The sequence below is a fragment of the Mesoplodon densirostris genome, chromosome 2, assembly GCF_025265405.1.
Source record: "Mesoplodon densirostris isolate mMesDen1 chromosome 2, mMesDen1 primary haplotype, whole genome shotgun sequence".
Lineage (NCBI taxonomy): Eukaryota > Metazoa > Chordata > Mammalia > Artiodactyla > Ziphiidae > Mesoplodon > Mesoplodon densirostris.
The window spans coordinates 181,241,432-181,266,838 of NC_082662.1; positions in this window are offsets into that span (position 1 = coordinate 181,241,432).

Consider the following 25,407-nt stretch of genomic DNA (forward strand, 5'->3'; position numbering starts at 1 on the left):
ACTTCTTCTTTTCCGATTTGGATTCCTTTTATTTCCTTTTCTTCTCTGATTGCTGTGGCTAAAACTTCCAAAACTAGGTTGAATAAGAGTGGTGAGAGTGGGCAGCCTTGTCTTGTTCCTGATCTTAGTGGAAATGGTTTCAGTTTTTCACCATTGAGGACAATGTTGGCTGTGGGTTTGTCATATATGGCCTTTATTATGTTGAGGAAAGATCCCTCTATGCCTACTTTCTGCAGGGTTTTTATCATAAATGGGTGTTGAATTTTGTCGAAAGCTTTCTCTGCATCTATTGAGATGATCATATGGTTTTTCTCCTTCAACTTGTTAATATGGTGTATCACATTGATTGATTTGCGTATATTGAAGAATCCTTGCATTCCTGGGATAAACCCCACTTGATCATGGTGTATGATCCTTTTAATGTGCTGTTGGATTCTGTTTGCTAGTATTTTGTTGAGGATTTTTGCATCTATGTTCATCAGTGATATTGGCCTGTAGTTTTCTTTCTTTGTGACATCCTTGCCTGGTTTTGGTATCAAGGTGATGGTGGCCTCGTAGAATGAGTTTGGGAGTGTTCCTTCCTCTGAAATTGTTTGGAAGAGTTTGAGAAGGATGGGTGTTAGCTCTTCTCTAAATGTTTGATAGAATTCGCCTGTGAAGCCATCTGGTCCTGGGCTTTTGTTTGATGGAAGATTTTTAATCACAGTTTCAATTTCAGTGCTTGTGATTGGTCTATTCATATTTTCTATTTCTTCCTGAGTCAGTCTTGGCAGGTTGTGCATTTCTAAGAATTTGTCCATTTCTTCCAGGTTGTCCATTTTATTGGCATAGAGTTGCTTGTAGTAATCTCTCATGATCTTTTGTATTTCTGCAGTGTCAGTTGTTACTTCTCCTTTTTCATTTCTAATTCTATTGATTTGAGTCTTCTCCCTTCTTTTCTTGATGAACCTGGCTAATGGTTTGTCAATTTTGTTTATCTTCTCAAAGAACCAGCTTTTAGTTTGGTTGATCTTTGCTATCGTTTCCTTCATTTCTTTTTCATTTATTTCTGATCTGATCTTTATGATTTCTTTCCTTCTGCTAGCTTTGGGGGTTTTTTGTTCTTCTTTCTCTAATTGCTTTAGGTGCAGGGTCTGGTTGTTTACTCGAAATGTTTCCCGTTTCTTAAGGTGGGATTGTATTGCTATAAACTTCCCCCTTAGAACTGCTTTTGCTGCATCCCATAGGTTTTTGGTTGTCGTGTCTCCATTGTCATTTGTTTCTAGGTATTTTTTAATTTCCTCTCTGATTTCTTCAGTGATCACTTCGTTATTGAGTAGTGTATTGTTTAGCCTCCATGTGTTTGTATTTTTTACAGATCTTTTCCTGTAATTGATGTCTAGTCTCATAGCATTGTGGTCGGAAAAGATACTTGATACAATTTCAATTTTCTTAAATTTACCAAGGCTTGATTTGTGACCCAAGATATGATCTATCCTGGAGAATGTTCCATGAGCACTTGAGAAAAATGTGTATTCTGTTGTTTTTGGATGAAATGTCCTATAAATATCAACTAAGTCCATCTTGTTTAATGTATCATTTAAAGCTTGTGTTTCCTTATTTATTTTCATTTTGGACGATCTGTCCATTGGTGAAAGTGGGGTGTTAAAGTCCCCTACTATGATTGTGTTACTGTCGATTTCCCCTTTTATGGCTGTTAGTATTTGCCTTATGTATTGAGGTGCTCCTATGTTGGGTGCATAAATATTTACAATTGTTATATCTTCTTCTTGGATCGATCCCTTGATCATTATGTAGTGTCCTTCTTTGTCTCTTCTAATAGTCTTTATTTTAAAGTCTATTTTGTCTGATATAAGAATTGCTACTCCAGCTTTCTTTTGATTTCTATTTGCATGGAATATCTTTTTCCATCCCCTTACTTTCAATCTGTATGTGTCTTTAGGTCTGAAGTGGGTCTCTTGTAGACAGCATATATATGGGTCTTGTTTTTGTATCCATTCAGCCACTCTGTGTCTTTTGGTGGGAGCATTTAGTCCATTTACATTTAAGGTAATTATTGATATGTATGTTCCTATTCCCATTTCCTTAATTGCTTTGGGTTCGTTATTGTAGGTATATTCCTTCTGTTGTGTTTCTTGCCTAGAGAAGTTCCTTTAGCATTTGTTGTAAAGCTGGTTTGGTGGTGCTGAACTCTCTCAGCTTTTGCTTGTCTGTAAAGGTTTTAATTTCTCCATCAAATCTGAATGAGATCCTTGCTGGGTAGAGTAATCTTGGCTGCAGGTTTCTCTCCTTCATCACTTTAATTATGTCCTGCCACTCCCTTCTGGCTTGTAGAGTTTCTGCTGAGAGATCAGCTGTTAACCTGATGGGGATTCCCTTGTGTGTTATTTGTTGTTTTTCCCTTGCTGCTTTTAATATGATTTCTTTGTGTTTAATTTTTGACAGTTTGATTAATATGTGTCTTGGTGTATTTCTCCTTGGATTTATTCTGTATGGGACTCTCTGTGCCTCCTGGACTTGATTAACTATTTCCTTTCCCATATTGGGGAAGTTTTCAACTATAATCTCTTCAAATATTTTCTCAGTCCCTTTCTTTTTCTCTTCTTCTTCTGGAACCCCTATAATTCGAATGTTGGTGCGTTTAATGTTGTCCCAGAGGTCTCTGAGACTGTCCTCTGTTCTTTTCATTCTTTTTTCTTTATTTTGCTCTGCATCAGTTATTTCCAGTATTTTATCTTCCACCTCACTTATCCGTTCTTCTGCCTCAGTTATTCTGCTATTGATCCCATCTAGAGTATTTTTTATTTCATGTATTGTGTTTTTAATCGATGCTTGATTCATCTTTAGTTCTTCTAGGTTCTTGTTAACTGTTTCTTGCATTTTGTCTATTCTATTTCCAAGATTTTGGATCATCTTTACCATCATTATTCTGAATTCTTTTTCAGGTAGACTGCCTATTACCTCTTCATTTGTTAGGTCTGGTAGGTTTTTATCTTGCTCCTTCACCTGCTGTGTGTTTTTCTGTCTTCTCATTTTGCTTATGTTACTGTGTTTGGGGTCTCCTTTTTGCAGGCTGCAGATTCGTAGTTCCCATTGTTTTTCGTGTCTGACCCCAGTGGCTAAGGTTGTTTCAGTAGGTTGTATAGGCTTCCTGGTGGGGGGGACTAATGCCTGTGTTCTGGTGGTTGAGGCTCGATCTTGTCTTTCTGGTGGACAGGTCCACGTCTGGTGGTGTGTTTTGGGGTGCCTATGGCCTTATTATGTTTTTAGGTAGCTTCTCTGCTAATGGGTGGGGTTGTGTTCCTGCCTTGCTAGTTGCTTGGCATAGGGTGACCAGCACTGTAGCTTGCTGGTCGTTGACTGAAGCTGGGTGCTGGTGTTGGGATGGAGATCTCTGGGAGATTTTCGCTGCTTGATATTATGTGGAGCTGGGAGGTCTCTTGTGGACCCGTGTCCTGAAGTTGGCTCTCCCACTTCAGAGGCACAGCACTGGCTCCTGGCTGCAGCACCAAGAGCCTTTCATCCACCCAGCTCAGAATAACAGGGAGAAAAAGCAGAAAGAAAGAATTAGTAGAAGAAAGAAAGAGAGAGGGAAAGAAAGGAAGAAGGGAAGAAAGGAAGGAAGCAAGGAAGAAAGAAAGAAAGGAGGGAGGGAGTGAGGAAGGATGGAAAGAAAGAAGGAAAGAAAGGAGGGAGGGAGGGGCAATGAAAGCAAAAGGAAGAGTGAATGGAAGAAGGGAGGGAGGGAGGGAGGAAGGAAAGAAAGAAAGAAAGACAGGAGGGAGCGAGGGAGGGAGGAAGGAAAGAAAAAGAAAGTGGAAAGAAGAAGGGTGGGAGGGAGGGAGGAAAGAAAAAGAAAGAAGGAAAGGAAGAGCGGAGGGAGGGAGGGAGGAAGGGAAGGTAGGAAAAAAAGAAAGAGCAGGTAAAGTAAAATAGAATAAAGTATGAAATATAGTAGCGTTATTAAAATTAGAAAGTAATTATTGAAAAAAAAAAAAACGGACCGATAGAACCCTGGGACATATGGTGGAAGCAAAGCTATACAGAGAGAATCTTACACAGAAGATTACACATACACATTCACAAAAAGAGAGCAGGGGGAAAAATCAAAAATCTTGCTCTCCAAGCCCACCTCCTCAATTTGGGATAATTCGTTGTAAAAAGAGGAAAAGGGCAAGAAGTCTGAAATCTTGCTCTCTAAGTCCACCTCCTTACTTTGGAATAATTCGTTGTAAAAAGAGGAAAAGGGGGGAAAGTCTTAAATCTTGTCCTCAAAGTCCACTTCCTCAATTTGGGATGATTCGCTGTCCATTCATGCACTCCACAGACGCAGGGCACATCAAATGGACCGTGGAGCTTTAATCCGCTGCCTCCGAGGCTGCACAGAGAGATTTCCCTGACTCTGCTCTCACAGCTCCCGGGTCTCAGCCTTGGACCTGGCCCCGTCTCTGTGCGTAGGTCGCCGGAGGGCGTCCGTTCTTCGCTCAGACAGGACGGGTTTAAAGGAGCCGCTGATTCGGGGGCTCTGGCTCACTCATGCAGAGGGGAGGGAGGGGCGCGCAGTGTTGGGCGGGCCTGCGGCGGCAGAGGCCGGCGTGACGTTGCAGCAGCCCGTGGCGCTCCGTGCGCTTTCCCAGGAAAGCCGTCCCCGGGTCTCGGGACCCCGGCAGTGGCGGGGTGCACAGGTCCCCCGGAAGGCGGGGCGGACAGTGACCCGCGCTCGCACACACGCCCCGCGGCTGCGGCGGCGGCGGGCGGCGGCGGGCGGCGGCGGTGGCGGGCGGCGGGGGGCGGCGGCGGCAGCGGGCCTCGGCGGCGGCGGCGGCTGGCGGCGGCGGTGGCGGGCCGCGGGGGCGGCGGCGGCGGCGGGCCGCGGCGGCGGCGGCGGCGGCGGGCCGCGGCGGGCGGCGGCGGGCGGCGGGCGGCGGGCGGCGGCGGCGGCGGCGGGCCGCGGCGGCGGCGGGCGGCGGCGGGCGGTGGGCGGCGGCGGGCCGCGGCGGCGGCGGGCGGCGGCGGCCCACGCCCGTCTCCGAGGTCCACGCCTTACCCGCGGCTCGCGCCTGTCTCCGGCGCTTCCCTAAGCAGCCCTTTTAATGCCCTCTCCTCGCACACCAGGAAACGAAAGTGAAAGTGAAAAAAGACTCTTGCCTCTTCAGCAACTCCAGACCCTTTCCCCGGACTCCCTCCGGGCTAGCCGTGGTGCACTAACCCCTTCAGGCTCTCTTCCTGCCGCCAGCCCCAGTCCTCTCCCTGCGCTCCGACTGAAAGCCATACCCAAGCCTCAGCTCCCAGCCCCGCCCGCCACGGCGGCCGAGCAGACAAGCCTCTCGGGCTGGTGTGTGCCTGAGGGCACCGATCCTCTGTGCCGGAATCTCTCCGCTTTGCCCTCCACACCCCTGTTGCTGTGCTCTCCTCCGCTACTCCGAAGCTTTCCCCCTCCGCCACCTGCAGTCTCCGCCCGCGAAGGGGCTTGCAGTGTGTAGAAACCTTCCCTCCTTCACGGCTCCCTCCCACTGGTGCAGGTCCCGTCCCTATCCTATTGTCTCTGTTTATTCTTTTTTTCTTTTGCCCTACCCAGGTATGTGGGGAGTTTCTTGCCTTTTAGGGGGTCTGAGGTCTTCTGTCGGCGTTCAGTAGGTGTTCTGTAGGAGTTGTTCCACGTGTAGATGAATTTCTGATGTATCTGTGGGGAGGAAGGTGATCTCCGCGTCTTACTCTTCCGCCATCTTCCTCCGGCCCTCTGTGTAAAAGTATTTTTAAAATGTATAGATGTGGTTTATATGACAGACATAAATTCTTATACCTGGATGGATTATGGAAAACTTTAATAAAGATCCTGCTGCTTTCTAGCCTCATGGAAACTGAAAAATTTCTAGAATTTGGATGAGACATAGTGGTCAATGCATGAAGCAGTCAGATTCATGAGAAATATTGGGTAAAATCAAGGGTTGAAAAGGCAGTATTTGCTTCCAGGAGTCTCTTGAGTTTCCATCTTTGGTTTAGATATGGTAGAAGAAGAAAATAGACATAAGGAAAGTTTGATAAAACTGCAAAAGTTCAATCTACAGTAAATTGAAAGCCATTGTCTGTGCTAGTGGTAAAAGATTACTGGATATTTGTTGTATGTGTTCATCCAGCATCTATTTTCATTTTTTCTGTAAACAGTGACTTGATTTTACCTACAATAATATTGTTCTATACCTCCATCTCAAAGGACAGAATCACCTTTGATCACAGTGATTGGCTGAGGCATAAACCTGATCTGAGTTACCCATTTGGAGCTGTGACTTTCACTAAAGCTAAATGTTTTTCCTATAGTTACTAGATGCCCACATTTTAGAAGTGTTTTCCTGACAATACAATGGAAGACAGAAGGGCAGGAGTTGAGAGAGGGAGAGAGAGAGAGAGAGAGAGAGAGAGAGAGAGAGAGATACAGAAAGACACAAAAATAGGCTCAGTCTATGTCCTGATTTATTAGTGAGTCAAAAAATGCACGTGGGTCAGTATATGCCTTGATATAACAGATGGTGATAAAATAAATTCATTTCTTTTAAAACCAGTCTGAATTGAATTTATGTACTTAGCAGCCAGGAGAGTCCTAATATAGAAGGGAATTTAATATATCTATTTAAATTCTGAAAGGATTCGAAGAGAAAGCAACACATTTGAGTTAGAGGCAGTGAAGTCTAAAAATGTGAGCAGCCTAGATGAAAGGAGAAAGAAGGTCATAAAGATACATAATCTGTTCCTTCCTTTATGCATATGAATTTAACCGACTTCAAAATGGATTCAGCCTCCAGTGTATAATCAACAGGCAGGCATGGGTGACAGAAATGATAAAGTTGTTGCCAATGAGTTTAGCCCTGCTTCATGTTATTTACTCCTTATTCTTGCCATGATTGTACTACTCTGGTATTTAGCTATCTTATGGAAGATATGCTCTTCTTTCAAGTGAGAAAACCATATCTTTGTTTAGCAAAATATAAAGAATATCTAAGATGGTGTAAACCACCAAGAAAATATTAAAGAGTCATTATTAATAATTAACATTTGTAATTATGATAGACATTGTACTAAGTAGTATATACACTATGTCAGTAAATCTTCAAAACAACTATATTTGCTTTCTAGATGAGTAGACCTAGTCTCAGAATGATTAGGCCATCTTTCCTGGTTTATGAAACTGTGAATGGCAGAGCCAGTTTATGGAGCAGATACTCTACAAAGCTATGCTCCACAGCAGTCTTTTCTGAACTGGGAATATGGTCACAGATTCTCCCTATCCCAGAATACACACTCTTTTTTTTTTTTTTTTCTTTTCTTTTTTTTTTTTACGGTATGCGGGCCTCTCACTGTTGTGGGCTCTCCCATTGTGGAGCACAGGCTCTGGACACGGAGGCTCAGCGGCCATGGCTCACGGGCCCAGCCCCTCCGCGGCATGTGGGATCCTCCCGGACCGGGGCACAAACCTGTTTCCCTTGCATCGGCAGGCGGACTCTCAGCCACTGCGCCACCAGGGAAGCCCCTGATATATATATATTTTTTAATTAATTTTTATTGGAGTGTAGTTGCTTTACAATGTGTTAGTTTCTACTGTATAGCAAAATGAATCAACCTTACATATACATATATCCCCTCACTTCTGGACTTCCTTCCCATTCAGGTCACCACAGTGCATTAAGTAGAGAACAAATGTGTGGATACCAAGGCGGGGGAAGAGGGGGATGGGAGGAATTGGGAGATTGGGATTGACATATATACACTACTGATACTATGTATAAAATAGAGAACTAATGAGAACCTACTGAATAGCACAGGGAACTCTACTCATTTTGATATATTTATGGAATGTTTGCTATGTACTTTTAATGATAATTTAGAGTTAATTCTATTTTAAACAGATTACTTAATTAAATTCTCATGCAAACCCTATGACATAGCTGCTATTATTGCTATCACACAACAGAAAAAGAAAAGAAAGTGGAATAAGATCAAACCAGATGCTCAGTCACCCTTGTTGTGTCCTCTGCACAAATTATGCTTTTTAAAATCCCACTCGTCTGTTCATGCATTTTCAGTTCTTATATTGAAATGCCTATTTTTGAACAATTGAACTTTTGGTTGTCTACATATATGCAGACAATTTGCAAAAATAACATGTTGATTGTCAGAGTGTACCTATAGCCTAAATAAGTGTATCTAAACAGAAAAATTGTATAAGGTTTTGCTAACAACATACTTTAAATGCATTATGTATTATTTAAACAATCTTCTATGGGATATGTAGATTTAAAAATGTATACAGGGCTTCCCTGGTGGCGCAGTGGTTGAGAGTCCGCCTGCCGATGCAGGGGACACGGGTTCGTGCCCCTATCCCGGAGGATCCCACGTGCCGCGGAGCGGCTGGGCCCGCGAGCCATGGCCGCGGAGCCTGTGTGTCCGGAGCCTGTGCTCCGCAACGGGAGAGGCCACAGCAGTGAGAGGCCCGCGTACAGCAAAAAAAAAAAAAAAAAAAAAAAAAAATGTATACATTCTCCCTCATTGTTTAAAAATCATAAAAACATGCTATAAGCCTGAAATGGTCAATTTGCTCAGTTTTATTTCTTGTATATTCAATTGCAGAAAAATAATTCTGAGCCATCTGGCTGCTCAAAGAAAGTCAAAACTTGCATTCTATTTTGTGTTCTCTTTTGAGAATAAGTTTTGCTTTTTGGTTTATGATGCATATTACAGAATTTCAAGCACTGGATAATTGCAAATTACTAGTAGCAGGTGTGCAGACTACTTAGTTACCAGTTTATAATATAAAAATACACTAAGAAAATGGTTAATTTTTTATCATTCAGTTTTCTCTCATATGAGTACATTATCATGTTATGAGATAAAGGCTTTATTTTCAGCTGATTTATCTAACAAGCCAAAGTATCTAGGATGATTTCCAAGAATAAAACGGATGACATATACGTATAATGTCATGCTTGGCATTAAGTAAGGTCTTTAATGAATAGCAGCTGCTATATTTATGGTTATAATTCAAATTAACAAACTATAGTAGATATTAAACAATAAACACATATACTGTAATATATGTTAAATACTTACTTTTTTGTTAGTTTTATCTCCTCCTGCCATCACCCAAACTCATCAGAAAAGAACTTGTATCTTTCAGCTTTATTAAACCTTCAAAACAATTATTGATGTTAGGTGTAACAGGAATGTATCCTGTTCTTCATCAGATATTTTGCTTTTGTACCTTTTTTTCTTCCTAATATATTTGAGAATTGCTTTGTCAAGTTCCACAAAAGTGTGCTGGGGCTTTAAATGAAAACATGTTGAGTTTATAGATGTTGCTAATATCACGGGCCATCATCATTGGTCACTATGATTCTTTTAACTGAATTATAACTAATACTTTGTTCCTTGTATGTGCGTGTGTTTCTGCAATGGCTTCTCTTCTGTTTCAAAAAAAGTGGAAATCCTTCCGATGGTCTAGACAATGAAATGGGCCCCTGGTTCTGACCTTATTTCCTGCTATTCTCTCTCTTGTTTGCTCACTCACTCTGTTCCAGCCAAATAGTCTTTTTTAATGTTGCTTAAACCTGTCACATCCCAAGAATGTTTACACCTCAGCACCTTTCTCCTGCTTGTCTTTCCTTAGATAGTGACACTGAGGTATTGCCCAATAATTTTACTTAAAATTTCACCCATCCCTATCTTTTTCATAATTCAGTTTTAGTTTCCTCCATGTAACTTATCAATATCTGATAAAACATATATTTTATTTTACTTGTTAATAAGCTTACTATCTGTCTCCCCTCATGAGAATAAAAGTTCCATGATGGTAACATTTTTTGTCTTTTTTATCATTAGGAGATTTCTGGTGCTTGTAACTATCTGACATGTAGTGAGCATTCTATAAATGATTGTTAAATGAAGAAATACATGAATGAATGAGTGAAAAGCATATAAATGAATGGGTTTTGTCAGATTTTTAAAAGCTACCTAATATTTAATGTATAGAGAAATGCTTTGTTTAACATAAGGCTTAATGTGATTTATCTGCATAAGAGGACCTATAAAAGTACTTTTGAAAGATTATTACTAAAATACTTTAAAAATAATTCCATTTAATTATTGATTAATTTATATGCAGTATAGAAAATATAAATGGATTTGAATTATCAAAAATTATATTTTTATCAAGATGTAATAATATTTTAAATGGCATATATTAAAAGCATAGTTGTATATTAAACCTAGAACATTAACCAATTTTTCTACATTAACATTGCTCTGAGGTTTGGGGACCAATAGACAACACACACTCTCTCTCTGGTGTCCATTCTCCGAGATGCTCCCCTTGATTCCTGTGTCTTTGGTGTAGTCAATATTCATATCTCTGTGGGTGAGGTCCTCTCCCACATTGTGACATGTTTGGTCTGTGTAACCAACAGTGATGATGTAGTTCCCCTGAGATTAGGTTACACAAGGCATGTGAACCCCTTTTCTCTTTGTCATCACTTGCTGAAGTTAATCACTGTGTGCTCAGCAGCTCTAGGAGAGCCCTCTTGGGTTCTTTAACGTCTCCTACCAAGAGGCCCAAAGGAATGAGGAATCAAGGCCTTCGGTGAACAGCCCTGGGAGTGAGTGGAAGGTGATCCTTCCATCCCAGTCAAGGCTTCAGAAGGCTCAGTAAGAATCTTGCACCAGAACCATTCAGCTATGCCAGTCCCCTTAAAGACTACAGAGATAAGAAAAATTTTATACCACTAAATTTTGGTGACATGTTATGCAACAATGGTTGGTTAATATACTATATCATACATATAATCTGTAATATAACCCCCTTCTGTAATAGGCTAAAGTTAAAAATAAAAGCTTGCCAGTATTGCATAGAGTTGAAATACAGAATCATTTACGTAGATTTTATCTTTAGTTTTTTCATAATTGAGAAACAATCACACTTATTTTGCCCCTATTCATATCTTAGATGAAACATCTTAGATGAAACAATCAGTGGAGTAATACACATTGTCAGATGATTCTTATAATACTCTCCATAGACCTGGGAGGGACGGATGACAAAATTAAATCATAAATAGAGTTGATCCTCATTATTCACTGGTTCCATATTTGTGAATTTCACTACTTGCTAAAATTTATTTTTAGCCTGAAAATCAATACTTGCGTGGCACTTTTGGGGTCATTCAAGGACATGTTTAGAGTGAGGACACATTTTTAGTCTCCCTGAGCTCAAATTACCAACTGAGGTCAAATGAGGAGAACTTCTGTCCTCTTGCTTCAGCTCTCCTACTAGGTAAAGTCTCTTTTTTGTGGTCTGTTTAGCGCCACATTTTTCACATTTTGTGCTTTGTGTTAGTGATTTCACTGTCTAAAATGGCCCTGGATAGCAGAGCTGAAGGGTTGTACAGGGTTTACAAAAACAAGGAGGCTGTGCTGTGACTTGCAGAGAAACTATATACCTTTAAATACAGGTATCTTTAAACAGAAAGACACACAATACAAACTTATGTATTAACCAGTTGGTGACAGCGTCGCCCTGTATTTCTCTAGGAGCAAATGTTTCAGCATTTGTAACAATTTCATGCAATACAATTAATGTGAATAATGAAAATTGACTGTTTAGTTTTAAATTAATATAATACCAAATGTAGACACAGCCTAAATTTTTCACACAATAGTCTCACAAATGCCATTGACTTTTGCTCATATATAAAATATCTATAAGATATGTATTAAGATCTTTGAAGAAAAAATGTTTTTAATTATTACTTGAGATTATTACATCCAGAAAAAACCAAGAGTATTCATGCCTGTAATTCTTAACTAAGATTGAAAAGTTTTGAAATATCTTTCATCTAGATATAATAATTTTGTTAAACTTAGGACATCACAAATTTATTTTAATTAAAATGATTTTAAACCTTGTTTACAGTAAGAATCCAGATGAAGAGATTACACTTAAAATTATTCCCTTTATATAAATATGAGCTACTCATTTCTAATTTTATAAAATTTGCTTTTGTTGTTTATGGAGGTGTGTTGACATAGGAACTTTTACTTCATTATCAATTTATCATATTTTAAACATGAATTATCCAAAGAACTACCAAGCATCCAAAGAATTACTAACCACAAAAAGTAGAATTTAGATAGTTGAAATTTTCTATAAGTGACATTAAGATGAAAATAGTCATTTAATATTACAAAACGTAAGTAAAAAATTAGCTTTGTATTAGCTACAATAACCAATAAAAAATCTGTTTCAAAGTCTTTATACAGGAATTGTTTGTTTGTTTTTGTTAATTGGCAAATTTTCCTATGACAAATTACCAATAATTTGGAGAGGGAGTAATGAGGACGAAGAAAACCCTCAGAAATAGGATGGTTTGATGGAAGTCTGAGATCATAAAACATTTCAAGATTGTAAAGCTTTAAGAATTTTAGTGAGAAATAAGTGATCTTCCATAAGAGGAACATGTCTTCATATCATGGCTTTTTCCCTAAGCACATTTCACTGGTGCTGTTTTTGTTCTTTTTTTTCCCCCCCAGAATCACCATAATCAATCCCCTAATCCTTGCCTCAGAGAGCAATATAGAAAAGTCTTCGGCTCTTTTATCGTTTCATCATCACAGATCTTCAGGAAGTGTTGTTTTTTCCTTATTTTATTATTTATTTATTTATTTTTGCGGTATGCGGGCCTCTCACTGCTGTGGCCTCTCCCGTTGCGGAGCACAGGCTCCGGACGCGCAGGCTCAGCGGCCATGGCTCACGGGCCCAGCCGCTCCACGGCATGTGGGACCCTCTCAGACCGGGGCACGAACCCATGTTCCCTGCATCGGCAGGCGGACTCTCAATGACTGTGCCACCAGGGAAGCCCTTTCCTTATATTTTAAGTCAAAATTTTTTTCCTTCCTGAACACATTTCAGATTAATATTTCAGACCACAATCTTTGGCTTTTTCCCCCTTAGCCTGCAAGTTTAATGAGTAATCCCAATAGAACAGGTTTTATAGTAAGGAAACTCAAATTGGAACTTTTTGTAGTACCTGTTTTAATAATTATAAAAATCCACAAATTGTCTGTGTTAATCTGTGTGTATAATGGGGTGGAGCACGTGTGTGTACACGTGTATTTTTTTAATTAATATATTTAGTCAGTCAGTCAGTCACTGAGTCATTGATATATTCATTTACACATGGTCAGTGCCAGGGATTTTATTGGACACATGGTGCCAAACTACAAATCAGTATATATTTAAAGTTATAAAATTATTTTACAAGTCAAGAAGTAAATGTGTATTACTTTATTGTTATGTCTATAATAGATAAGCTTACATGGAATGTAGTTAAACATTAGAATGCTTAATTTCAATGTTCCAAGGCTAGTATTTCATAATATATCATGCTCCCGCTGATTTGATATCACTTAGTTACGACCATTTTTGCATCCTGGAAGCTAACCATATTATCATTGCTTCTTACATTTTTTAAAAAATTAAATTAAATTACTATTTTTTTTGGCCGTGCCATGCAGCTTGTGGGGTCTTAGTTCCCAGAACAGGGACTGAACCCGGGCCTCTGGCAGTGAAAGTGCTGAGTCCTAACCACTGGACCGCCAGGGAATTCCCATACATTTCTAACAGTGTATATTTAAAGATAACTTTGGAAGGTCTATTTATTTATGGCTCGTGTATGGACAGAGACTGTAAGGCAGTACCCATGAGCTCTGCCTCCCAGTGTTCATGCCCTTCGAGGGGCAAGACCTGTGACTTGCTTCTAACCAACAGAATATAGCAAAGAGGATGGAGCGTCACTTCCGTGATTAGGTTACATTAGATGAGGCTCTATTTGCTGGCCAGCTCGATTAGAGGCTCTCCTTGCTGATGGATAAATTATGTTTCCATGGCAAGGAACTTCAGGCAGCCTCTAATTACAGAGTCAGGGCTCTGAATTCCAGCCTGCAAGAAGCTGGGCTTCTCCCTCATCCAGCTGCATGGCAATGAAGTCTGCCAAAACCTGGTTGAGCTTCAAAGTGGATTCTTTCCTCGAAGAGCATCCAGATGGGTACAGAGCCTTAGTGACACCTTATGAGACACAACCAGGGGACGCAGTTAAGCCACGCTTAGGCTTCTTACCACAGAAACTCTAAGATAACAAAGAGGTGCTATTTTAAGCTGCTCATAAGTCTGTGGTAATTTGTTACTAATAGAAAACTAATACAGTTTAAAAAATAAGTAAACGCATGTAAGCTTGAAATGAAATTGAGAAAAATCATTGCCAAGGCTTTAGTTGCCAGGCTTCGTGAAAACCATAAATAAAATTAAATTAAATTAAAATTTTAAAATAGTGTAATAGAGTTCATTAGGCTGAACTTTTTTCTATTTTTTGCCTTTATAACTATTAAAGAAAAAAGAAAACACTCTGACTTTCTTAAAAACTCTTAACAATATTAAATTTAAAAGAAAGATTTAGGGCTTCCCTGGTGGCGCAGTGGTTGAGAGTCCGCCTGCCGATGCAGGGGACACGGGTTCATGCCCCGTTCCAGGAAGATCCCACATGCCGCGGAGCGGCTGGGCCCGTGAGCCATGGCTGCTGAGCCTGTGCGTCCGGAGCCTGTGCTCCGCAACGAGAGAGGCCACACCAGTGAGAGGCCTGCGTACCAGAAAAAAAAAGAAAGAAAGAAAGAAAGATTTAGAACATATATCTACACAAACTCAATTACTGTTTTCCACCTAAAAACAAAAACAAAAACAAAAAACAAAAACGGAAAACAAAGAAAAGAGACTTGAATATGTCTTAAAAGTTTAAAGCAAAGAAACAAGAAATAACTTCAGACTTGTGTACAAACAATGCTCATTATGATACTTTCAGGATATTTTAAAAGAAGCAATTCATTGTAGATAACAATCAATATTTTCTGCATGAACTTTTTGAGTCGTGTTATAAATAAATTATCTCAAAATATTTTTATGATGTGATCTATTTTTAATGAAAATTTACACTGAGGTATCTGCCTGATTTCATTTAATAAATTAATATTGAAGTTGTCTTTTTAAAGATAGCTTCAAGAAGTGAGTAAATTCATTCTTTGAAAAATATAAAATAAAAATTTTGCAATTATTTTATCAACACAGACATGGCAATAAGTATGAATTACAGGGGAAAATAATGTCTCTGTAGAACCAACTAATTATTAAATTGCACAGTAATCAAATTCACTAGGGATAAAAACAGGAGCTTAAATGTATAACTTTCTTCCAACACAGACTACACTAGTGTTCTTTTACTAGGAAGTAGTATAACAATCATTCAGAACAAGGGCTCTAAGCATGATGGCTGAGTTTGGATTTGGGTTTCCTAATTTGCATGTGAAATTCTGGATATGTCACTTCTCTAGCAGGCTCAGTTTTCTGAGCAGCGTGATGGGGTAATACCTAGGGGATGGATTGCTGAGAGTATTAAATTAGACTTATGCATATAAAGTACTTGGCATGATTCCTGACACATAGTTCAGTAAGTCAGTGTAGTTATTGTTGTAGCTGTTAATATTATTATGATTATAATCTTCACTGAATTTATGCTCTAAGACTCTGCATTATTCCAAATGACAACTAATCTGATTAAATAAACTACTCATTATTTTAGTATTTTAAAACAAGTGAAAAAAAGAAATTAGATTCACCACAAAAAAAATAGAATAAATGAACAAACAAAAAAACAATACCCAAAATAGTCTTCACTCCCCTCCTCAGATAAAATTTGTGTGACTCCTGCTTTTCAAAACATTCAAAAATGTATGTGATGATTCTCAGATTGAAGAAAATACAGTATAAATATTTGAGGGGAAACTAAGGAAGTTTTTGTATTCTTATTTAAGTAGGTACCTACCATATAAACATATTTTTATGACTACAAACCCCCTTGAAGTTTTTATATTGCAAAACATATCTAAGTTTCTCATATAACTGATTGTATTGTGATTATGTGTTCAGTTATTGCTATTGCTCAGTGTAAAATTATTTTAACAAAATAAAGAAAATAAGGGGAACCAAGCAGAACTATAAACCACGGGCTCATAGATTTAAAAGGCAAAAAATAAACAAAAGTAGAGATTTAACTGATGAATGAAAATCAGAGGGTAAATTAGCATTTCTTCAAAGTAACCCCATCCTTAATGCTGAAGCCTCGTAATCTTTCATAGCACATTCAGCCAGAGTTTCATATAAAGGCATTTCAATTTAATTTAAATTAGCTGAAACGATCAGATAGCTTTTTCTCTCCTAAATGACTTGCTCTTGCAATGGATGTAAAAGCTATTAGCTTTTTTGTTTTAAAGCACGGATGAGGTATGAAGATTTGTCTCTTGAGGTACACACTGATTATTAACAAAGAGGTTGTAAAAATTGAACACGACTTTCAGCCAACACGGTAACACAGACTCTGCTAAGTGACAAGTGACATTAAGAGCCCTTGGGACACAGGTCTCTGTCAGTGGAAGGAGATCCATGTGGGTGTAAAGGGACTACAATATTACCATGAGATAGAAGTTTAATGTCATTTCTTACCTGAGGATTATAGTCAACTAAAGAGAACTTGTTCAAGAGATGGTTATGACATCTGATTTTGTTAAACTCTTGCCTGACTTGTGAGTCATCTAAAGAACTCCAAAATCATTTTCCATTTTCTTCAAAACCTTCAAAAGCTTCTTGTTCAGTTTTTAGCTCTAGTTCACCTCATAATGATGACAAAAATATTTCCATGTTATCAGTCTATTTTCTTTAATTAATGGTGCCGCAGACTCCTTAAACTCTACAATAACTTAAGTACACATTCAGGTGTTACACCTTGGACTTTGCCATTGCTCCCAACTGCTGCAGCTTTCAAATCCCCTGTTGAATCATGAACTCCTGTCTTTCAGTCTTTCTTATAACGGCTCCCTTTCTCTTCTCAAATGCTTAGTGTTTCTGCACTTCACACCGGGTTCTGTGATTATATGATCTACTCATATGATTATATGAGTAACTAAGATAACAAATTAGACATTTTATAATGCATTTGTCTTTTGAATCCTTTAACCCACAACAAATTCCCTGCTATTTTTGCATTGATAACTTTAAGGTACTAGTATTCTAGCATTGTTCCTTAATGAGAGTTTTAGGACAGAGTAGAGAATGCAGGAGAGTGGGACCTACTATCATTCAGTTTTCTTGTCTTCTCAGGGCCCTTTCTGTTATTCAGGGATAATTAAATGAAGTCTTGATGTCTTATGCACCCTGTCTTTGCTTTCTCTTGAATTGATTCAATTCTCACTTCTGTGAAGACGTTCTATAATTGATAGATCTAACGCTGATTTCCTAATGAACTCCCTATGTATATATAATCTACCAGTTAATTCTTTAAGTACAAAAATTTTAAATAATCATCTACTCCCTTCTATAACCAATTCTTGCTATACACAAATATAGTTTCTATATAATGTTTAGACACTATATATTTTTCTATATAATGTTTAGACAGAATAATCCCTTGATCCATTATTTATTCCTGTGTGTATGCCATCACTCCCTTATTTAACAATATTTACTAAACACCAACAAGCCAGGCACTACCACTAATGGTATGACAGAAAGATGAAGAAGGCATATCCCCTGTACGAAATGACTTAATAGTCTAGTATAGAAGATCTAGAGACAGGTATTTAAAAAGTACCATAGCAAGTTCAGTAATAAAGTCCCAGCCAAGGATAGTGGGTAATAGGAATAGAAAACAAAGTGCAATGTACAGAATAGATAATAAAAAGTGAAAGTAAATAAAAGAACATAATCATAGATGTGTATGTAGATAATGATTGTAGAATGTATTTGTAAAGAATTGGCTATGCATCATCTAAGTGGTAAACAACGTTTCTAAATAATTACACTCAAAACATCAATTATTTTTTTTGCTGTCCTTTACTTCATGCAGTTTGAGTCTTCTGTGTTTGTCTAGCACCTAGTGTATATCTCTGTAAGCATCATATTTCACTGCAATTACAGATTTATTGTACATGGCATTGTCTTCCATTATACAGGTTATTGGTGTTAAAGGCAACATTATGTTTGACTTTGTATATCAGCATCTAATTCAATGTCTTGAACGTATATGACCTTGAGTAAATGTTTGCTGAATGGATCTTTAATCATCCAAGTTTCAGTTGCCTAGACCATGGATTCTAGAGAGTCCCAATGCCAATGGTTGGATTTTTGACTCAGCTTATTTCTGGCACCATATACTTGGGCTATTATTTGAGCTCTCTTCCTCAGTTTCCTTATCTGTAGAATGAAATGTACCACTTCTAGGATTATTGTGAAGATTGATTAATTTGAGCATTAACAACAGACCCTAACAATAGACTGTTACATAAGATAGCTGTTTTATTACACTCCTTCTTTGTTGTTTTAAATGTTACTACTCTAGTCACATAGGCACACACACACATCTATTCTCTCTTTTCTTGCAATAGTTTTCTAACTGATCTTTGTACCATCAGCATCTCTTTTTTTCTAATATATTCTTCACACTACCATAAGAATTCATGACCTAAAACCCACTTATAATCCCATGGTTTTCATCATTTAAATTTATACTGACTATAATTGCATCCCTGCAGTCTGGTATTCAAGAATCTCTACAAAATATAACAAATTCCTTTTCAAGAATTGTTTTCTTTTTTTAACAAGCTTTGTTGAAATATAATTCAGATACCATATAATTCACACACTTAAATGGTACAATTCAATGGTTTTTTTTAGTATATTCATTGATGTGTACAGCCATCCCCACAGTCAATTTTAGAACATTTTCAACACTTCAAAAAGAAACCCCGTATCATTTAGCTATCACCCCACTATCCTCCCATTACTTCCCAACCAGTGAACGCTAATCAACCTTCTGTCTGCACAGAGTTCATATGAATGGAATCATATATATGTCATCTTTTGTGACTGGAACTGGCTTCTTTCAGTTAACATACTGTTTCCAAGGTTCATTCTTGTTGCGGCATGTTTCAGTATTTTGTTACATTCCATTGTAAGGATATACTACATTTTGTTCACGCATTTGCCCTTTGATGGACATTTTGGCTGTTTCTACCTTTTGGCTATTATGAATAATGCTGCTATAAACATTTATGTACAAGTTTCTATATGGACATATATTGTTATTTTTCTTGGGACTATACACAGCAGTGGAATTGCTGGGTCATATGGTAACTCTATGTTTAACACTTTGAGAAACTGCCAGACTCTTTCCCAAAGCTGATGCATCATTTTACCTTCCAACCAGTAATATATATGGGTTCCAATTTCACTCAATCCTTGCCAACACTTGTTGTTATATGACTTTTTAAATTCTAGCCATCCTAGTAGATTTGAAGTGGTATCTCACTGTGGTTCTGATTTGCATTTCCCTGATGACTAATGGTGTTGAGCACCTTTTCATGAACACATTGACCACTTGTATATCTTCTTTGGAGAAATTTCTATTTAGATCTTTTGCCCATGTTTTAATTGGGTCATTTGTTTTTTACTTATTGAGTTATGTGTTCTTTATATATTCTAGATAATAGCCTCTTATAAAATACATGATTAACAAATGTTTCCCTGATTGTGTGGATGGTTTTTTACTTTCTTGATGGTGTTTATTGAAGCACAAACCTTTTAAATTTGAACCAAGTCCAATTTAATCTATTTTTTTCACAGACAGATAAATTGCCTTTAAAATAGAACCATACACACATTATGCCTTAAAACAACAAAAATTCAAACAAAGAAGAAAAAAGCCATCTGATTCCAGTAAATCCATATGGGATGAATTTAGATGGGGATTTGAAGTTTACATAAGGAATAGTGGAAACAACAGCAACTTGAAATGGAAAGTCAACATCTTTCCTGCCTTTGAGAGACAGGTGTGCTCCACCTGTGCTCCAGGTATCTGCTGGTAGGTGGAACCCTGCAGTAAGGGGTGCAGCCTGCAGCCCAAAACTGGACATTGTCTGACAGAAAGCTGCCATATGCAAAGGATGACCACACACAACAATGTTGTGACCCTGACAGATGTTTAAATTTTGGGAAAGGGAGGTTTTGCAAGTGCTAACAGTTTTCTCAAATACAACATAAAGGGAAATCAGATCTATAAGTGATGTCCACAGAGATATTGGTAATGATGAAGGATGTAGTGTTCAAGAAAATTATATCAAAACTTCCAAAAATACTCAATTATTGACAATCCAAGCTTTTTTCAGCTGGCGGCAGATGATAGAGTGGCCCCTTGAAGTGATGGTGCATTTAGTCTGTATGGGGTTTCTGCTGGGGATTTTCCTCATAAGACTTTTCAAATACATTCTCTCTGCTCTTATCCACAGGATGGAGCATCTTTGGTAAAGGTTAACAGGAAACACCACATCATCCCTAAAATACACCAACCCATGTAATGTTGGCTTGTTAATGATGAAAGCCAAGATAGTGTCAATGAGGTATTGCAATCTGTGTAGGTAAATGCCTTCAGGGGAGAGGTAAAACTGGTTTGATATTGTAATTTACAAAAGCTGGGGTAACATAAAGAGAAAAGCAAATGCATACTCCATGCATTAACAGTGCTGATGCATCTGCATCTTTTTATTAGTGTATCCATAGAACATCGAAATTAATGGCTATGAAAGAAAATGGATTGAATTGAATTGATTTCAATGAATATGAATTGAAACATAGTCTGAATTTGCAGTGAAAGAAAAATCATGTCAAATAAAAGAAAATAACTACTTTTTTCTATAAGATTGCCTTGGATTATATTAGAAAAAAATTCTGTGTTATATTTCACAACAATAACCATCCCAGATGACAGAATCAGCTCAAATCACAAACCTTCATGACATTCAGACACAGTTGCATTTAGTTTGTTTGTTTCAATGACATAGGATAAAAGATGAGAAGATGCATTAAGACTTGAACAATGTTAGTCTCAAGGCAAATGCTTTAATGTTCCAGTATGCACTGTGCCAACACTGAACACATTTATAAGTGACAAAGGAGCCCACAATATTCTTTAATAAATGTACTTTTACATGTGATACCTGAATCTAAGCACTCCCTACCTCAATTTTCTCATCTATAAAGTGGAGATAATATTATTACTACCTATTGCATAGGCGTGTGGTAAATATAAAATTCATGATGTTTATGGCATTTGGATCAAACTGCCTGGTACCTGATAAATTAATGTTAAAGTGTCATTACCTAGTTGGGTTTTATTAATCACCTCTAAGCTTTAAAGGTTTTCTAAACTTATATGTAATAAGAAATTCAATATTTTTGTAAAAATATTTTCTAAAAAATGAAAAATCTGTTAAATGTGGAGATCAGTGATTGGAAAACTATAACCCATGAACCAAATCCAGCCTACCATCTGTTTTGTAAATAAAGTTTTATTGAAACTTGTCATATGCATCGATTTATCCATTGTTCATGGCTGCCCTTACACTCAGCAACAAAGTTTAGTAGTTGCAGCAGAGACTATGTGGCACCTAAGTTGTAATATATTTACTATACAAAACCTAATATCTTTATTTTATAGAACAAGGAAAACTCCTGTTGCAGATCATAGTGTATATTCAATATCAACTTGTCAGTATCCTTCCCCCATCCTAATAAATATTTTAATTTGTAGAAATATGTCATTGATGAATTGTATTTTATATTATTAATATATTATGTTGAACATTTTATAATGTCCCTACATCCTTAAATGTATGTCTACTTAAGTTAGAAATCTGTTTCAAGGGCTTATTAATATTTCCTAGTATTACATATCTATAAATTGTGAGTGCTGGAATTCAATTCAGGTTTTGCCTGATTCTAATAACAACATTCTAAAATATTTTTCACTACAGTACACTATGTTAGAGAAGAAATACATTTCAAAAATATTCATAGGGAATTTAAATCACTATTCTCCAGTTAAATTACATTGAAGTAAATAATTATTACAGTATGTCAAGGATGTTAAATTAAATAAAATAATATTTCTGAAAATAGTGTTTATTTTCTTTACTAAAGACAGGACTGAACCAAGGAAAATAATTTGTTTTCCATTAAAAACACACTGTTTTTAAATTATTATCATTTTGAGATAAGAGAAAGCTAAGAAACTGATTAGAAAATCGTAAACCTATGAAAGCCTGAAGTTTACCATACAAATCTTAATTCAAATCATTTTGACTGCATATAATATATTTTATCACTCTCAATTTTGTCTTACCCAGTGACCATTTTTTAATTTTTTGTTTTGAATTTCCCACTCTCTATTAAAAATTTTTCCAACAGTATTTCAAAAAGCCAAAACCAATATGTAGATAATTTTTACAGCTAGCCCTAGCAGTATCCAATTATTGCCTATGGCTCACAATTGTGAATCAGGATATTTCAGTTTTATAATGGTTTATACGTTTTCAAAACCCAGGGCATATGTTTAGGAACTACAGAAAATAACAAACGTACGTTTCTTGGTTTTAGCTACGGTTGTCAATTATGGCAAAAAATCCATTAAGTAATGCATTCCTAGCACAACTACAAATCACTTGGGAAATAACAAAATTGCTTAAAAATTTACAATATTGGAAACATTTGAGCATTGCTAACCTAGTATAGATTCAACAATGACCTAAAATGATGGTACTTTTCTTTTCTTTTTTATTTCTGATATTAGGAACATCACTTTTTACTTGTCCTCCTGTAAAATAAAATGCTATTGATTTTTTTAGAAGCAAGACATTGCTAGTTATCATGTACATTTCTTCTTAGAAATACTTTTGTGGAAATTCAGATATGATATTATTACTTAGTTCTCTTAAAAACTGATAGGTGTAAAATTTTTAAAAATGCATCTCACAGATTTAAAAAGAAGTAGCAAAGAATATAAGGATTGTAACTAAGGAAGGTAGCAACCGTTTTTAGCTGAGCAGTTATTTATGCCACTGCATTTAGTGTTAACAGTTCTTGCAACAGCCCACAATCCCAAATGTTCTCCATTACTTTTTCCCCCCTACAGTAAAGAGAAACTATAGAAGATAAACGAGAAACAAGTTTAAACTCATGATGTTTCTGGCATTGGAATCAATAACCAGCACTCTTAAGGTAAAAAAATCAACTTTATAAAACAGTCTTTCTAACAAGATTCATGTTACTCCTGAAGACATATGGTTTCTGATACATTAGGGATGCAATTAATAATAGCTGAAGGTTTAATGTTTCAGAAAACCCCTGCAGAATAGCAACAAAATTCTGTAACTTATGTGTTTCAGAGGAGGCAGGTGAAGTTGAGGGAGGCTATCAATCGATTGTGACTTATTCTAGGAGCTTTGAATAATATTGTAGCTATTTTTATTTCAGGCAGACACTGTTGGCAGTATTTTTTATCCACATACCTGAATGAGGTTGAAAATACTTATAGGACACCAATAATCACAATAACAAAACCTAGGCCAAAACTAATATCATTAATACATACAATTTTTCTTGATGTTCAAGGTGTTATTTTTCTCAAAAATAGTTGATAAGGCTAAGATTTCCTTGAGAAATAGCTGGCTTTGCCCCTGTTAAAAAACTATCAGGTTAGAATGAAATAAATGAGAGTATTTTGTGCACAATTATCATGGACAGTACAGTTAAAACCATCTCAACAAGGAAGCTATTCCTAAGAGTCATTAGTAAAAAACAAATTATTTATACAGCATCTTAAAGACAAGGCAATGGACTCGTTGGGTGAGGTACTTTGAATAATTGGGATATGGATCTAAATTGTTTTTTTTTTATCACTGTTTTCAAAGTTATGCTATATAATCCGTTTTTCTTGTCCACAATGACATTTCAAGGAGCATCCATCATTTTATAGTCACTTTCCATTTTAAAAAGGTCAATTGAGTACGAATTCAGTCTCAAACTCAATTCAGCGTGTTCTTTTTTTCTTTAAATGGTCTAAAACCTTTGAATTGGGAGGACCCAGTGTTGGTTCTTTCATGTTTCCTCCTTCAGGTCTTGCTTTTCTGTGGTAAATCAGCTCAGTGCTTTTTGATGACTTAGAGGGGTGGATAGGGAGGGTGGGAGGGAGACGCAAGAGGGAGGGGATATGGGGATATATATATATATATACACGCATGGCTGATTGACTCTGTTGTACAGCAGAAACTAACACAGTATTGTGAAGCAATTATAATCCAAGAGAGATCTATTAAATAAAAAATGACAGTAGTGTGGAACAAGGTTCCTGCCACAATACTGGTGGCACTTTTTACAAATTCCATTAATACAGATTCTTTACAAAATCATTACCTATTCACACCAATTCCATGTATTTTCTTTCCAGTTATTCCTCAAACTACCCTGACAACTGCCACAACTACTTCACCTTAAAGTGTCCAAAATGGAACTGCTTTTCCCAAGCATGATTCATCCACACCTTCCCTTGTCTTTCTCCATAATAACAATGGCCCTAATATCCTTCCATTAATCAAGCCAGAAATCTCAGAATCTTGTTTCTTCAATATTACTATTTGGTATTCTTCAATATTACTATTTATCTAATTTATTGGTTCCTTTAGTTTTTATATAAAATATGTATATTTCAATCTCCCCTACATATTTTATCTTCAGTGTCAAAATTCTAGTCTAAACCAAGATTATAAACTTATTTTTAGGCAACTATAGTAGCATCCTCTCCATACTGCTTCCCACCTGTTTCTTTCCTAACATATGCTTCCCACAGCAAAATAATTTATATGTGAATGTATATATATATATATATATATATATATATATATATATAAATCATGTCATGTTGCTTCCATGTTAAACTATTTAAATCACTTCCCATTTACTTAGCCCAAAAACCATTTCTAGACTCGGAACCCTAGCCTCTTTTATCTTTTCCCTTTTCTTTTGGCTTTCTCTCTATGTAATTTAAACATTTAGTACTATTTTTCAGGACAAGCAGTTTGATTTTATATGCCTGGCTTTTTTCCATTCCTTAAATTGGATCTTCATTGTGAACATGGTGAAGTGATTTCCCCCAATCACTCTGTTTATGTAGGGTGACCAAGCATTCCTCTCTATTACAGATTGACATTATCTTTCCTAATTTAGAATTTTTGATTTTCAATTTTGTACTTATTTGTTTGTCATTTGTTTATTGTATTATTTTCCTAATGGATGGTGACTTTCACAACAAATGTATTATTGTCTGTTAAAGTCATCAATGTATGCTAGTTATGAGGAATTAGGGATGGTTTGCCTTATTAATTATTTAGGCATAATGCATAAGCCATCATACATGCATCTGTGTGTAGGTATGTATA